General features: G+C 39.8%; 1 protein-coding gene across 3 annotated transcripts in view; it reads right to left on the reverse strand.

Moving 5' to 3' along the window:
- Positions 1–12502, reverse strand: part of sh2b3 (SH2B adaptor protein 3) — a 78526-nt gene extending 66024 nt beyond the window's left edge. Inside the window, exon 1 of one of the 3 annotated variants that reach the window (XM_015972929.3) lies at positions 12285–12502. The gene's annotated coding sequence lies outside the window, so the exon portion shown is untranslated. Of the gene's footprint in view, positions 1–11425; positions 11496–12284 lie in introns of those variants that run through there. The other 2 variants (XM_054731588.2, XM_070546165.1) reach the window with 2 other exon arrangements.
- Between the last annotated feature and the right edge of the window lie 1149 nt (positions 12503–13651).

Here is a 13651-nt window from a genome sequence, read left to right on the forward strand (position 1 = left end):
ACGTCATTTGAAACGGTGCCTCGTTTCCGTACACGTCCTTCATAACGAGAACTTGCCTAGACAGCTGCGCATGCGCAAGAGCGTTATGTCGTCGGTCGCTGCGAGCGAGTTGTAAACAGAGCAGCATGGTAGAAAGAACGCACGCTAAAGCTTGGGTCCACTTCACTAAATGTGATGAGTAACTGGGTGATGATGAAACCAGCGACAGTGATCTAAGTGAGACATCCTCATCTTAATCTGCTCCGGTAGGTAAATAAAATGTTTAAGATAACGTTAGCTTGATTTGTTAGCTTCCGTTTCGCTAATGGTGCGTTTGCTTTCACTTCGGAACTCCGAATTTCTGATTAGAAGAATATGAACGCGCTCTAAAGTTTGGCTTCACTTTACTAAATGCGACGGGTGATTGGGTGAAGATGAAACCAGCGACAACGATCTAAGTGTGAGGCATCATCGTTTTAATCTGCTCCAGCAGCTAAATAAACTGTTTAAGATAACGTTAGCTTGATAAATTAGCTTCCATTGCCACCATTGTTATCAGCTGGTAGTGCGTTCGCTTTCTCCTCGGAAATTCTAACTTCCCAGTAGGAAAAATCAAATGAAAAAGGACGGCAAAAGGAATGAAGACACAGTAAATTTAGTTCACAGTAAAGATGTTTGCTTCAGTTTAATTATCAGCTTATAAAACTACAAGGTCGATGTTAAAATACAAACAGTTGTATGTTATTTATTGTGATATTTATCAAATATGGTTATATATTGAGAAAAAACTATATTTTATTATAAAGGAGAATTAAAATATTAAACACTCAAAAGTATCTAAAATTGGTACCATTAAGAACCGGTATCAATTCCTAGGTACCGGCAATTAGTACCGAATCTCCATCCCTAGTGAACGAGCATTTGTGCATGCTGCCCCAAAGCTGTGGAACTCGTTGCCCATTGGAGTTCGGCAGGCTCCATCACTGGCGGTTTTTAAATCTCGTTTGAAGACCAACTTTTACGATTTGGCTTTTAGACAGTGACTCGTTTTAGTGCTTTATTGTGTCATTGTTTTAATGTGTTCTTAGTATTCATCAGGTTTTATCTGCTTTTGACTGGTATTTTTATCTTCTGTTTTAGTTTCTTAGAATGGTCGCATTTTGTTTTAGCCTGTGCAGCACTTTGGGAAGCTCCCATGCTGCGTTTTAGACATGCTATATAAATATGGTATGGTATGGTATGTTATGAGATTGGGCGCTGCTCGGTGTTCCTGTTTGTGTGACATGAGATGTAAAATACCTCTGATAACAAACAGAGCAAATAAGGAAAGACGCACACAACTTACATAAATGGCTGAGATATTGAAAAGGAGGAAGCAGCGCTGAAACATGAGATAAGTTTTGGCCTTAAGTTTCCTGTGGCCCGAGGAACGTATCAGCTGATTCGGGTTAAATCAGGAGTCTGAGACGGCGTTGTAGCTTCTGACTATTTGAAAATGAATATAATTGATTTAGTGTTTTTGTGGATGAGCAGGTAAAGAACGGTGTTGTTTGTGTGTCAACCCGGCTCTAAAAACAAGAACATGCAAGAGTTGAAAACAAGTATCTGCAGAAAACAAACAAAGCCTTTAACCCTCCTTACACAGCAGAATCAATGTAAATGCTTTACAAACATCCAAGTGTTGCAGATAACGACGACACTAATCTTTCTTGTTGCACATTTAGTTTATTGTTTCATGTATAGACAAAATACTTGGGTACATAGGAGTTTTTGTTTGGGTTAAAATATTCTCTCCAGCTCAGTCCTGCATTCCCACAACAATAACACAATGCTGCTATTCTTAGGTCGTGCAGTAATAAAGGCCGGCCACTTTCTGGTGATTTCCTGTGGCGTGGGAAAGGACAGAGGAATTTAGTTTGGGAAGGTAACAAAATTAAAAAGCTGAATCTGCAATGAGACAAAAATATTTGCAGAGGCAGCAAACAAAAAAAACAAACAAACAAAAAAAAGGCAAACGCACACTTGAGCATCCTGTCTCAACAAGTGCAACAATTATCTTACAAGATTATTACATGTATTGATGTATTTACTTGTTAACATGCAGCCTTGCAGCTGCTTGGTTTCCAACCAAAAGTAATAAAAAATACTCGTGTAGAGTGAGCAGCCTGTCATTATCGTGCAGGCAGACCTTGACATGTCAAGGAAATGCTAAAGTGTAGGGCTGACGTGATGACAGACAAAAATCCGGAGAGAGAACTAAAGTTTGACTGAATGTGTCTGTAAATCATGCACGTTACAGAGCGCTAAATATGCAGGCGCAGAAAAGTGAAATGGCTTTTGCATTTCTGAACTGTGAGGCCAGCAAAGGCTCACTTCGGTTTCTTACTGGAAATCTGAGACGCGGCCCGAGTTTCTAAGAAACCAACAACAATTCATCATTCATAACTCAGCTGAGTCAAATCAGTACGACTCCGCCAATTCAGGACTCAGCCAGAAAACACGTCTGTCCGTAAAACACGAGCACTTCATGAATGACTCATCCCCACTCGTAATGCGTTTCTGATTCATTGTGATCTGTGAAAGGCATGGTAATATTTAAAATGTGTGGCGCTGTACTGTGTGTAAGGCTGCTCAGAAGATCCGACGGTGAGATAATTGAATCCTTCAGTCACTCTCTGATCTGCTCTGAATCATCTGCAGCCATCTTGACTTCCTGGAAGGCTATTTCAGGACTTTTAATCTTTTCCACATTGGGTCTAATGAGGAGCCGTTTGGGTTTCAGTGCGAGCTCTTACTAAATACCTCTTTCTGACCCCAAAGAATTCCTGTCTTTTTCCATCAATAACAAATTCTGTGTTTGCGTTGGGAATAAACTGTTGTGGCATGTTGCAAATGGGGTATTTCTTGCGTGAGAATGAGCTCCAACTCTCACTTCATCTAAATCTTGGCTTTCATTTCTGCAAAACTCACAAACAAGAAGCCATGTTGTGTGCCTATGCTATGATGAAACATGTATTTTCAGAATCAATGAACGGTTGGGAGGTCAACTATCTAATGACATGTTAGGTTGATAAAACGTGTTGTTTATGAGCTTAAAAATTGACAAACAATCAATTTCTTCAAAACAACTGATTTGATTTTGTCAACCGTTTCAGCTCAATACCCTGCGGTTATGGGGATTGAATTTGTTTTTTAACCTATAGGCTGATTCTTTTTATTGTGAAATTAGAAAAATAAAAAGAGCTTTAAACCCGCAATTATTATTTCAAAAATACCTACAAACTATTGCACCAAATTAAAACTACAATAAATATTCTCTTACAAAAAATAGACGTTACCAATTACTTATTTGGAAAAAAAAATTGGGGAAGTGTATCCTTTGTGTGCATTAAAGGTAGGGATGCACCGATGGATCGGCATTTGATCCCAATCGGCCGATAGCGCCCCTATCGGTTTTGATCTGAGTTTTCAAAATAGATCAAAGCAGACCGATCAGGTAGGGTTGTCACGGTAACCGGTGTAGCGGTAAACCCCTGTAAAAAAAATGTTGACAATAATAATAACTGTCTTGTTTTTTTTTTAAAACTATATTATCTTGGTGGGTTACCGTGGCTGCGGTGTAGGCGCGGTGACCCTTACCAGCCACCGTATCATCTGCTGAAGTTGCCGGCGGCACATGCGCACTTTGTTGTTTACAACCAAAACTTTCTTGAAGCTAAAGCTGAAATAATGGCCAAAGGAGGAGACGGCAGCGCTCAGGACATTTATTATCCCTCAAAGAAGACAAAGTGGGAAGTACGGGCATCTTTTGGATATCTGAAGAATGCCGAGGGACAGCTGATAGAAGACGGCTATCCTGTTTGCAGCACGTGCAGAAAAAGTGTCTGTGAAAGGCAGCAATGCTTCAAATCTCATGACACATCTGCGTGACCATCACCCACAACTCTACAGTCAACGCAAGGCAAGTTAACGTTAGCGTTTTAGCTAAAATGCGTGATCCGAGGATTTGGGTTGAGGGAGAATGCAACAAGTCGCTATATAAAGCAGCCGCAGCGCCGCTACCTGCATATAAACCGTGTCGCGGACACCGCCATGTTGAAATGACGCTATGTATTACGGGGCTCCCAGGGGCAGATAAGAGTTGGTCTCTCTCCGAGAATAATTATGAATTTAACAATGATTACTGCCTGATGACATTTTCCCACATCTGCAAAGCTCACTGGAAGGACACAAACCGAGGAAAATATTTTCCTGATATAGGGTTTATTACTCAAGTAAGGGTAAAAAAGTATCTGATTAGAAGGCTACTTGAGTACTGAGTATCATCTGATCTAATATTTTTAAAATGATGACATCAAACAGACAAAAAATAAGAAGTTATGGGCAAATATTGGTATTTTAAAGACTAAAGGGAAAAAATGTAAACAAATAAACATCATAATTACAAAATAACTAATTTTAGGCAAAATTTAGGCACAAACTGAGGACAACATTTTCCTGATATACAGAGTTTATTTAGTTGTCTGAAAAAGTAACACGTTTAAAAAAATACTGCGATAATACCGAAAACCGTGATAATTTTGGTCACAATAACCGTGAGGTTAAATTTTCACACCGTGACAACCCTACACCCGAGTTAACCGCGTTCCGGTTACTGTAGTCGGAGAAGTCAGGATTCCAATATGGCGACGCACACCTCTGTTTGTAGATTCCTCTTAACATAGTTTTAAGCTGTACGTTCAACATGCAAACAAAACTTTTAGTATGTTCAGCTTAAGAGTTCCAAGCACTACAAGTAAGGTTGATTTTAAACATATTCTTATAAGTGTGTTTTGTAAAATAAACACATTTCTCCCTAAACTTACTGTTGTTTATACAGAGAGCTGCCTTTATGGATGTCGGTTTCAAAGTCCAGAAATTCCTCAGAGTCTCCGAATGGGAGATCCGACTTTGGGGGGTGTTTCATTTGATATTTCCTACTCGGAAGTCAGGGTTTCTGAGTTCCGAGGACAAACTGAACGCACTACTGGTTAGTTTAAATAACACTGATGAGGACTTATTGCCTTTTTGAAGCATGTGGGCTAACGCAGCTGCAATGCCTACACTATGAACTGCATGGTGCTAAAGAGTAAAATTTTCTCACATGCTGGGCCTTTAAAAATACAGACAGTTATTAGTTTTCATTTCAAAGTTTCATGCAAGCTGGATTTTAATGGTCAACGTTGCTTAAAAACATTTTTTAAACGATTATAATCGGTCGCTCTGTTTTTCATGCAGGCAGAACATGAAAATAGTCTTCTACAGCCATCTCCCTTACCAGCTTCTGATAGAAAATAGACGGTGAAACTCCAGGATTTGAAAAGCCTGGCAGATCTACGTCACACTGTCACTTAACGTTTATGGACTCATCCATGTTTGCTTGTGATGGTGAAGGCTGTTGTTGGTTTAGCATCCAGGAAACAGCAGCGGACGCCTCGACCAAATGCTAACCGTTTGCATTAGCAATTCCACCACACAGTAGAACTCCTTCAGGCTTGTGTTAATTGCGGAGATAAAACAAAGCAAACGGAGTCGGTGGTAGAGTTGTGTTGCTCTTAGCCAATCCAAGGCCGAGGATCTGCCACTCTCTCCTCCAGCTGACTTCTCCGCCCCCAAACAGGCGCACCAGAGCTTTTATCCCCCCAGAGTACGACTTACAAGGCATTAACTCCAACTAGAGACCACTGCAAATGTATTAAAAGTATGAGTAAAGTTGACCTCAAAAAGCACATGCACTGCTCAAAAATAACTTAGTTACTGTAAAGTTTCCCAGTATCACTAGAAAAAAGTTTTCACTTCCTCTTGTTGTCTTTCTGGATAATTCTGATTCTCTTTTTCTCCAATTTTCAGTTTTTGGTCATCTGCCTCCCACATCTCCCTCTTCCTTATTTGCCTCCTCCCGCTTTCGCACCAGGCCACAGTGGGTCAGACCGCTCTCGTGGTCTCATCAGTGGATTTCTTAGAATCCCCGAGGAAAAGCGGAAGAACAGATTTCTGATATGATCTCCTCTGAGGACATAAAACCATCACGTAGTCTGATCATCAGCTAATAAGTTACAGAGTCGTCTTCTTTTTCTTTGTTAAGGGTAACTAAAATGTTCATGAACATGTTGATGCACAACAACGTACAGTTTGATGAAAATCATTTTTCCTTGCTAGGAAATGTTCCAGGACAGGGAATTCTTGTAGCGCACAAATCAACCAAGTTGGATAAAATGTCTTTATCAAAATTCAAATTCAAAAAAACTTTAATCATCCCCGAGGGGCAATTGTTTCAGTACAGAAGAATTGGTACTGTGGTCATTCGCAACAAGAGTCGCGCTACCGTTAATTAGATGAAAAGAAGATCACATGAGGATAAATTGGGGGAGGGAAAAAAAAAGGGCATACCAGAGTTACTCCCGGCAGGGCGTAGCTTTACCCCAAAATTCCACTACCACCGCTCCGGCACGAACCCCGCAGCAAAATCGGTCCCGTTGTAGTCCATCAGAGCTGTTCCACTACTGCGGCCATGCGGCGCAGTGCGCCGCCCGCCGTTCCGCCATCCGGCAAAAATAGGATCGACTCTATTTTTGCCGGACGCCGGAGCACCTCCACAGTCAATGGACAGAAATCACAACCGCCCAACAGGAAAGGAAGCAAGCACAACTTCTGTTATTTCACAATAAATCGATAAACAAAAAGCGTTTTTTTGTTTCATATGCACAGGTTTAACAACTTTTAACAACTATCAATGGCGGTTGAACTTTAAATGCACAAAAATATGCCATAAATACAGTTTCCACTATCAAAGTAGTCACCCTTTGTTGATCCAAACACTGCTGATCTCTCTACACAAATGATGGGCAGAGTAAACAGTTCATTTCGATGCTTCTCCCACACAACGGGTGTTTGGATCTAACTTCCACGTTTATTGCTCGGACTGTATCGCAAGATCTCGAAAATCCCGTGCATGCCTGTTTGCGCACCTCAGGTCTCCGCACCGGAGCGGATACCAGTAAAAATTGAGTTCGGAAGCGAGCGGCGGCGGAAGGCGGGGGCGGAGGTAGTGGAATCTTGGGGTTACTATGCAAAAAAACCACATTAATATAAAATAATTAATATAATATAATTATAATATCATTAATTATAACCACATCTAGCCTATTTAATTTCTCAATGGGATTAAAAAAGTAATTTAGAAATTTTAATTGCATTGATCAAATGGCGTGCCGCTTTTTTGAAAGTGTTATTTAAAACAGCAGCTAGAATAAGCCACAACACACATCATTGATTTTTTTAATCTATTCTATAAATTGCAGTGATTAAATTTGCAACGTTTGTCGTTACCTGGCAGGAAAAATCCATGTCTGTCTTAGAGCCCTTTTTTATCTGTTTATAGCAAATGAGGAGTGAAAAAAGAACCAAAATATCTGAATATCAAAAATCTAGGAGGCCTTTTAGAAAACTACATCATTTACTGGTAATTAAGCCTAGTGGGAACCTGGAAGTGATAAAAATCTTTCAAATTACAGCCAACATTGCGTCTGGGGTTTGATAGAGGCGTAAACTTGTCTAAAACATAAAGTTCACCTAAGCAGGTGTTCTACTTCCCCGCCCTGGAGGCATGTCTGCCTGTCTTCCTGTAAATCAAGGTGTGACCGTTTATAATCCCAAAATGATCGAGACATAAAAGAATGTAAACCTCAGCTGGGTGCTGGGCTTAGATTAAACTCACGCCTCAGAGTGGCTTTCTGAACAAATACAGTTCACTTTAAAAATGGGACAAAAAAATAAACACACACACACACACACACACACACACACAGAGCGTCAGCAGCAGTCAGACGCAGCCGCTCACCAACACTCGTGTGTGTGTGTGTGAGCGTCAGAAGGCTGAACAATAACCTGTAGAATAATTAAAGAGCAAGTCACCCCCTACCAGATTCTTACTCAACTCCCACATTCTGTTTGAAAAATGCAACAAATGCTGTTGCCTAGCAAAAGGAGAGGGCGGAGCCGCTAACAAATACACACACACACAGGCTCACAATGACATTGTGACATCATATGGTACCAGCTAACATTCTAGGGTACCTCTTAGCCAATAGCGATGGCAGATTTAAATTCAAATGCAGTGCAGAATTTTTACCTGACAACGGCACAACACTGACAGTTTTAGGCAGAATATTTAAATTTTAACTAAAATGCACTAAAGTGCAAAACTACTGACTACATGTGTCTGCAGCACGATTAGACACGCATTTATATAGTTTATCAGCAAAAAAAAGTTGATTTGGGGGTGACTTGCTCTTTAAAGTCATTATGCTTGAGAAGATTTCTCCGTGGTGGACCACACCAGCTTCTGCCACAATAAATAATTATAATAATAATAAATAACATTTTTTATTTCCTTTCTGAACTATTTCTGTTGAGTTTTAATGTTTAAAATCTGTTAAGATTGTTACTGACAGCAGCTACTGTTCTGTTCTGACTGAACGCTGCTGCAGCATGGAGGTGTAGTTCTCAGTCATCCTGGACATGATCATCCTGAGAGTTTTAGCTGAAAACAGCTGGACGTTTCTGGATATGTTGGAGACATTTAGCCTCTCATCCCAGAGGCTGCTTCCAGACTTTGGTTGTGGTCAGAAACAAACACACTGGTTGTGCTGCAAGAATTTTTCTTTTTCTTTTTTCAAAAACATGTTTTTGTCTGAATGAAGGTGATGTTATTGTTCATAGAGTTAAAATTCATGTTGAAGTTAAGATTATCTCATCAAGTAGAACCTGTGGTTAGCTAGCTCACGGAAAACATGTCACGTCTTGAAATAATCGGAATCGGGAATCCATAGGAATCGGAATCGAAACGAGGATTTGGAATCGGAATCGTTCAAAATCAAACGATGCCCAACCCTACTAATAATATGATAAAAATTAATTGAATAAAAGTTCAAATGAAATTCACTCTTTGTAAATGTAATGATATTCAAATAAACAAAATGAAGTTGGTATAGTTAATAAAGTAAATTCTTAATAGAGCTTCGTGGACAAGGCTGTTTTTTTCTGGCACTTTATTGAAAAGAACCACAAGATTTATTTTTGAATAAAATCTGTCTCCACATTGTTTGATTTGCAAATTTTCCCATTTTTAAATCATTTTCTTGAGCCAGTATGTGCTAAAATGTTCCTTTACAGGGTTAATTAAAGGCCACCCAGCCCCCATCGTCCCCAGTGGCAGGAATATTCCACTTGCAAAATCAGAATGACGGCTGCTCTGTTGAACACAGCTAATTTGTTTAGTAATGAGTCACTCCTGTAGACACTAAGGAAGGCTGGGGAGACGTTTCAGCTGTTACCTTGACTTCCCACTGGCCATGAAAGCGGTCGCATAACATAATAGCTGATCCGTGACATCACTAAATAACGGGAGGATTGCAACATCATGCGTGATTTTAGAAGTCCACACACAATAATAAGCAAGCAAAAAGACAGCTGTGTTTATCAAAAAAAGGTCTGTGGTGTATTTTCTGTTGCTTGCATGGGCTACAGAGGTTCTAACAGGAAATGACATACGTTTACCTGCATGTTACTTTAATTTTGAAAGTTTCTGAATGTGTTTTACAGTGCTTTGTGTTTGACTTCTTGTCATGGAGCAATCTAAACAGCGAATTTAGACGTGTTTTGGAAGCATAGCATGTAAAAAAGATATATTCGAAACATAACAATAGCGTGCCCTCGTGTCTGGGGCCCGTCCAAAACATCACACTTCGCCGCCGTTGGAAAGGAACTCATCCAATATAATGGATAACTGACACGTAGTATGTTTTGCAGTCGTTTCACGAGCAGCGGAAATAAGAGGTTAGACTGATGTGTTAAAAAGGAGAACGCACAGCAAGGAGCTTTTGCTTTCAGTTCTACAAACGAACAATAGGGGGTGCTAAAAGCAAGCCAAAACTGCCTAGTTTCCCTTTAACATGTGAACTATAGAAAGAGTTCCCTATACAATAATAATGTTAAACAATAGTTACTGCAATCATGCCAAATATGATTGTGATTGTTTTTTAATAATCAAAATTAACTTAAAGGGATTTTTCGGACTTTTGAATTTTTCTGCTCGCGATTGCCCCCTCAGGCCAAAATCATAACGGCGGCTTCAATAATAGGCTCGTGCACGAGGCGCGCAAGCTGTACGTGCACACTCAATGAAAATAACAGCTGAGACAGTCCCGTGTGTGTGTGTGTGGCCCGGAGGACAGAAGAACACAGCAAATTAATAACAATAATGTGCTTCTGACTCTGCAGCTGCACTATCTCGTTGGCCGGCCGAACGTGCAGTGTGTGTGTGTGTGTGTGTGTGTGTGTGTGTGTGTGTGTGTGTGTGGCCCGGAGGACAGAGGACAGGAGAACACGCAGCTAATTAATTAAATAATTGGGTTCTGTACCTTTCTCTTCAGCACAGCCGACAAAGGTTTATGATGGGTCAGTCCTCCTGCATGCTCAGATCATTCCCTTCCCTTGCTTGAAAAATTGTTCCAAAATTAAAGTTGAACCCACATCTTTTTTATCTGTGAATTCAATGCCGTTCGGCGAGTCTCACATAAAAATCTGGGCATCTTATTACTTTAAAAAAATTATCATTAATGTAAAAAAGAAACTCCAAATACAAACTATGTTTATACCCAGAATAGAACCCAGGTCTTCTGCATAAGAGTCAGACATCTTACAAGGTGAGCTACACTCTAGTAACATTTAGAGTATCTGTAACATTTATATCCTTGATGACAGCTGAAACAACGTTCAAAGAACGGTTCGGAGTGAAAATGGCTATTTTGTTGCTAATTAGCAGGAAATATCTAGAAGAAAGTTCTACAGAAAGTAGCTAAGGGTCCTCAGAAATGTAGCTAGCTTTGTCACTAGGCGTTAGGAACAGCGACAAAGTGGCACTGCCTCTCTCTCTGCTGCTAAAGCTACGGATAGCAAATGCTACGGGCGATGCCTGAGCGTGAACGCGCATGAAGCAGCCTGCTCGACCCGAGCATCTCTCTTTTTCTGTGATTTTACAGAAAAACAGGCAATCACAGTAAAAATGCCAGGGCTCATTCTACAGGACCAGGGCATTGCAGGAGAATGTATGAAGAAGACATTTATTATTTCTATACATGTTTAGGCTGTCAACCTTCCTTATAGTCCCTTTAAAACATACTTTGAAACATGCAATTTTATCTAATTCCATTTACCAGGAACTACTTCAATCAGACAGATATGCGACTCATTTCAACCGATAGCCGATTAACCCGAAATAGTCCTTTTGCAGATTCCAATCTGTAAAGTAAATTGCATGTAGGCTGATTAATAAATGTAGCTACATTTTCCCAGTACTGATCCACACCTGTTGGTTCAGAGTCTGTAAATCCAGAGAAAGACTGACCTTTGATTTGAAGGAAGCCATAAGGCAGTGCCGAAACTTTTACCTCAAACTATGAATACAAAAGGTCTGACCACTAATACACTCCAAGTAGTCCAACCTTATGAAATGTCCTCACATCAGTAGTTTGAGGGATATACACAAACAGGAGAAGTGAACACACACACACACACACACACACACACACACACACACACACACACACACACTACAGCTTTGATTTCCCGACACACATCTAGGGACAGTGAAACTAAGATGCTACTTGCACATGCTTGCTGTTCTCGTTCTGGACTCGTGACAGCAGCGCGTGCACACGAGCTCGAGCCACACATACAACACAATTTAAAAATGTAAAGGGGATAAAAGTGGTCCCAAAAAGAAGGATGGTTTACTTATTATTGCCTTCTAACACTTTAACCATCACAATATTGACATGGGATAACTGTTGCGTCATCACCATGGTGACCACCGTTGAATTAGCGCCAAAAACATTAGTAAATAAACAACAAAGCACATTAATGGACGCCACAGCTACCTGTCATTAACCACGTCGTTCCTTAAGTCTTGGCCGCACAAATGTTGAACAGAAGAAGACGGGCAGAGAGTTTAAAAGGGACTAATTTTGATTAAAAATGTGATTTTCGTGCAAAAACATCTGCGCAAGCCCAGATCAGGACCCTTTAAACACCACGCGAGCACATTTTCGACGATAATTGATAAGGAAAAAAGAATTTTGGCTGAAGTTTTAACACCGTCACTCGTGCGGCTCATTCCTCTGGGGGTCAACACGCACGTAAAGTTGGTGAAAGGAAAGCACTTTAAGGAAACAAACAAAGGAAAAGAGTTTGCACAGCACACTCACGTTCTCCGTTATCTCGGACGGGCACCCACCGCTGCACGACGTCTAACCACCAAGTTGGACTTCGCATAACGGAAATATGGGCAGAGAGGGATCTAAAAAAGTAGCATCTAAACGTGGTCGATGAGCAGAAGAAAGTGGACGTTGGAGGAAAACATTAAAAATGTCGAAAAATCCTTCGCTTTCTCTCTCATGGTGACTGCACGCGCCGGGTCCTCCGCAACAGAAAAAGGAAAGAAAACTTTAAGTCACACGCCCGAAGCGGAAAAAAGAGGCTACTGCTCATTTCCGCTGTCAAAAGTGTGCCGCGGTCCAGTCGGTACAAGAGTCAAGATGAAGGAAATGAAAACCATCGCTTCCGGTTAGAAGTTTCAAAACAAGACATCCGGAAGGGCACAACAGGCAACAAAAGCGAGTGGATTTATGTTCTAATTTATCATAGTGGATACATTTGTTTAACTTTGGTTAAAATCAGTTTTAATAATAATTTTAGAGTATCTCAATTGATAACTCACCCATAACATTATATTTCCCAAAAGAGAAAACAAACTAAAATAATAAAACAGCCTCTGATCAGTTATAGGAGCCATAAAATTATAGGGAATGTTTTAAAGTGCCTTGTTTTTACGAATCATTTTGCTACTTTTTGCATTTTTGTCTTGAAAGTTTTATTGTAATAATTTTTTCAAACGCAAATCAATTCGAATCAGCCTAGACATACATGTAATTTAAAGCACCAGCAGGTCAGCTTTCATAAATATAGTTTTAATTTACAGTGACTGATAAAACATTTGAGGTGTTTCCATATTCATTTATTGCAAACTGTCAAACAGTAGTTTTTTTTTTTCTGGGTTAACATTTTGACGGTTTAATTTTTTAGGAGGAATAGTGTGGACATTTAATATATATGGTTGTGTACTTTTACTTTGAAAATACTGGACAGGAAGTCGTTCCGTCATTGATTTGCGCTGCCCGGCTAAAGTTTTAGGAACGGAATGTGCAAGTTGCAGAATCTATTTAGACTAAACTACAAGTATTGATCATTATTTTATTTTAGTTTCACATAGTTTACCAAATGATTATCTAACCAGGACTATTTATATAACATTACTGTTTTAATGGTATAGTTATAAAAAACATTATTTTCCTTTAGCTGACGCCAGAAGGGCAACATGTCAGCCTATTTGAGTGGGTTTCATGTTAAAACTTGTGCTACTCGATTTATCTATACCACAGCAATATGGTGACTCAAGCATTTAAATGACAATTTACTGGTTTTAATTTCACAGCCCAATAAACGCAAAGATAATTTACTTCTAAATTATTATTTTTCATTTTCTGATGACATATCATTTGCCCAAAAGCTTAAA

The sequence above is a fragment of the Nothobranchius furzeri genome, chromosome 17, assembly GCF_043380555.1.
Source record: "Nothobranchius furzeri strain GRZ-AD chromosome 17, NfurGRZ-RIMD1, whole genome shotgun sequence".
NCBI classification, from domain to species: domain Eukaryota; kingdom Metazoa; phylum Chordata; class Actinopteri; order Cyprinodontiformes; family Nothobranchiidae; genus Nothobranchius; species Nothobranchius furzeri.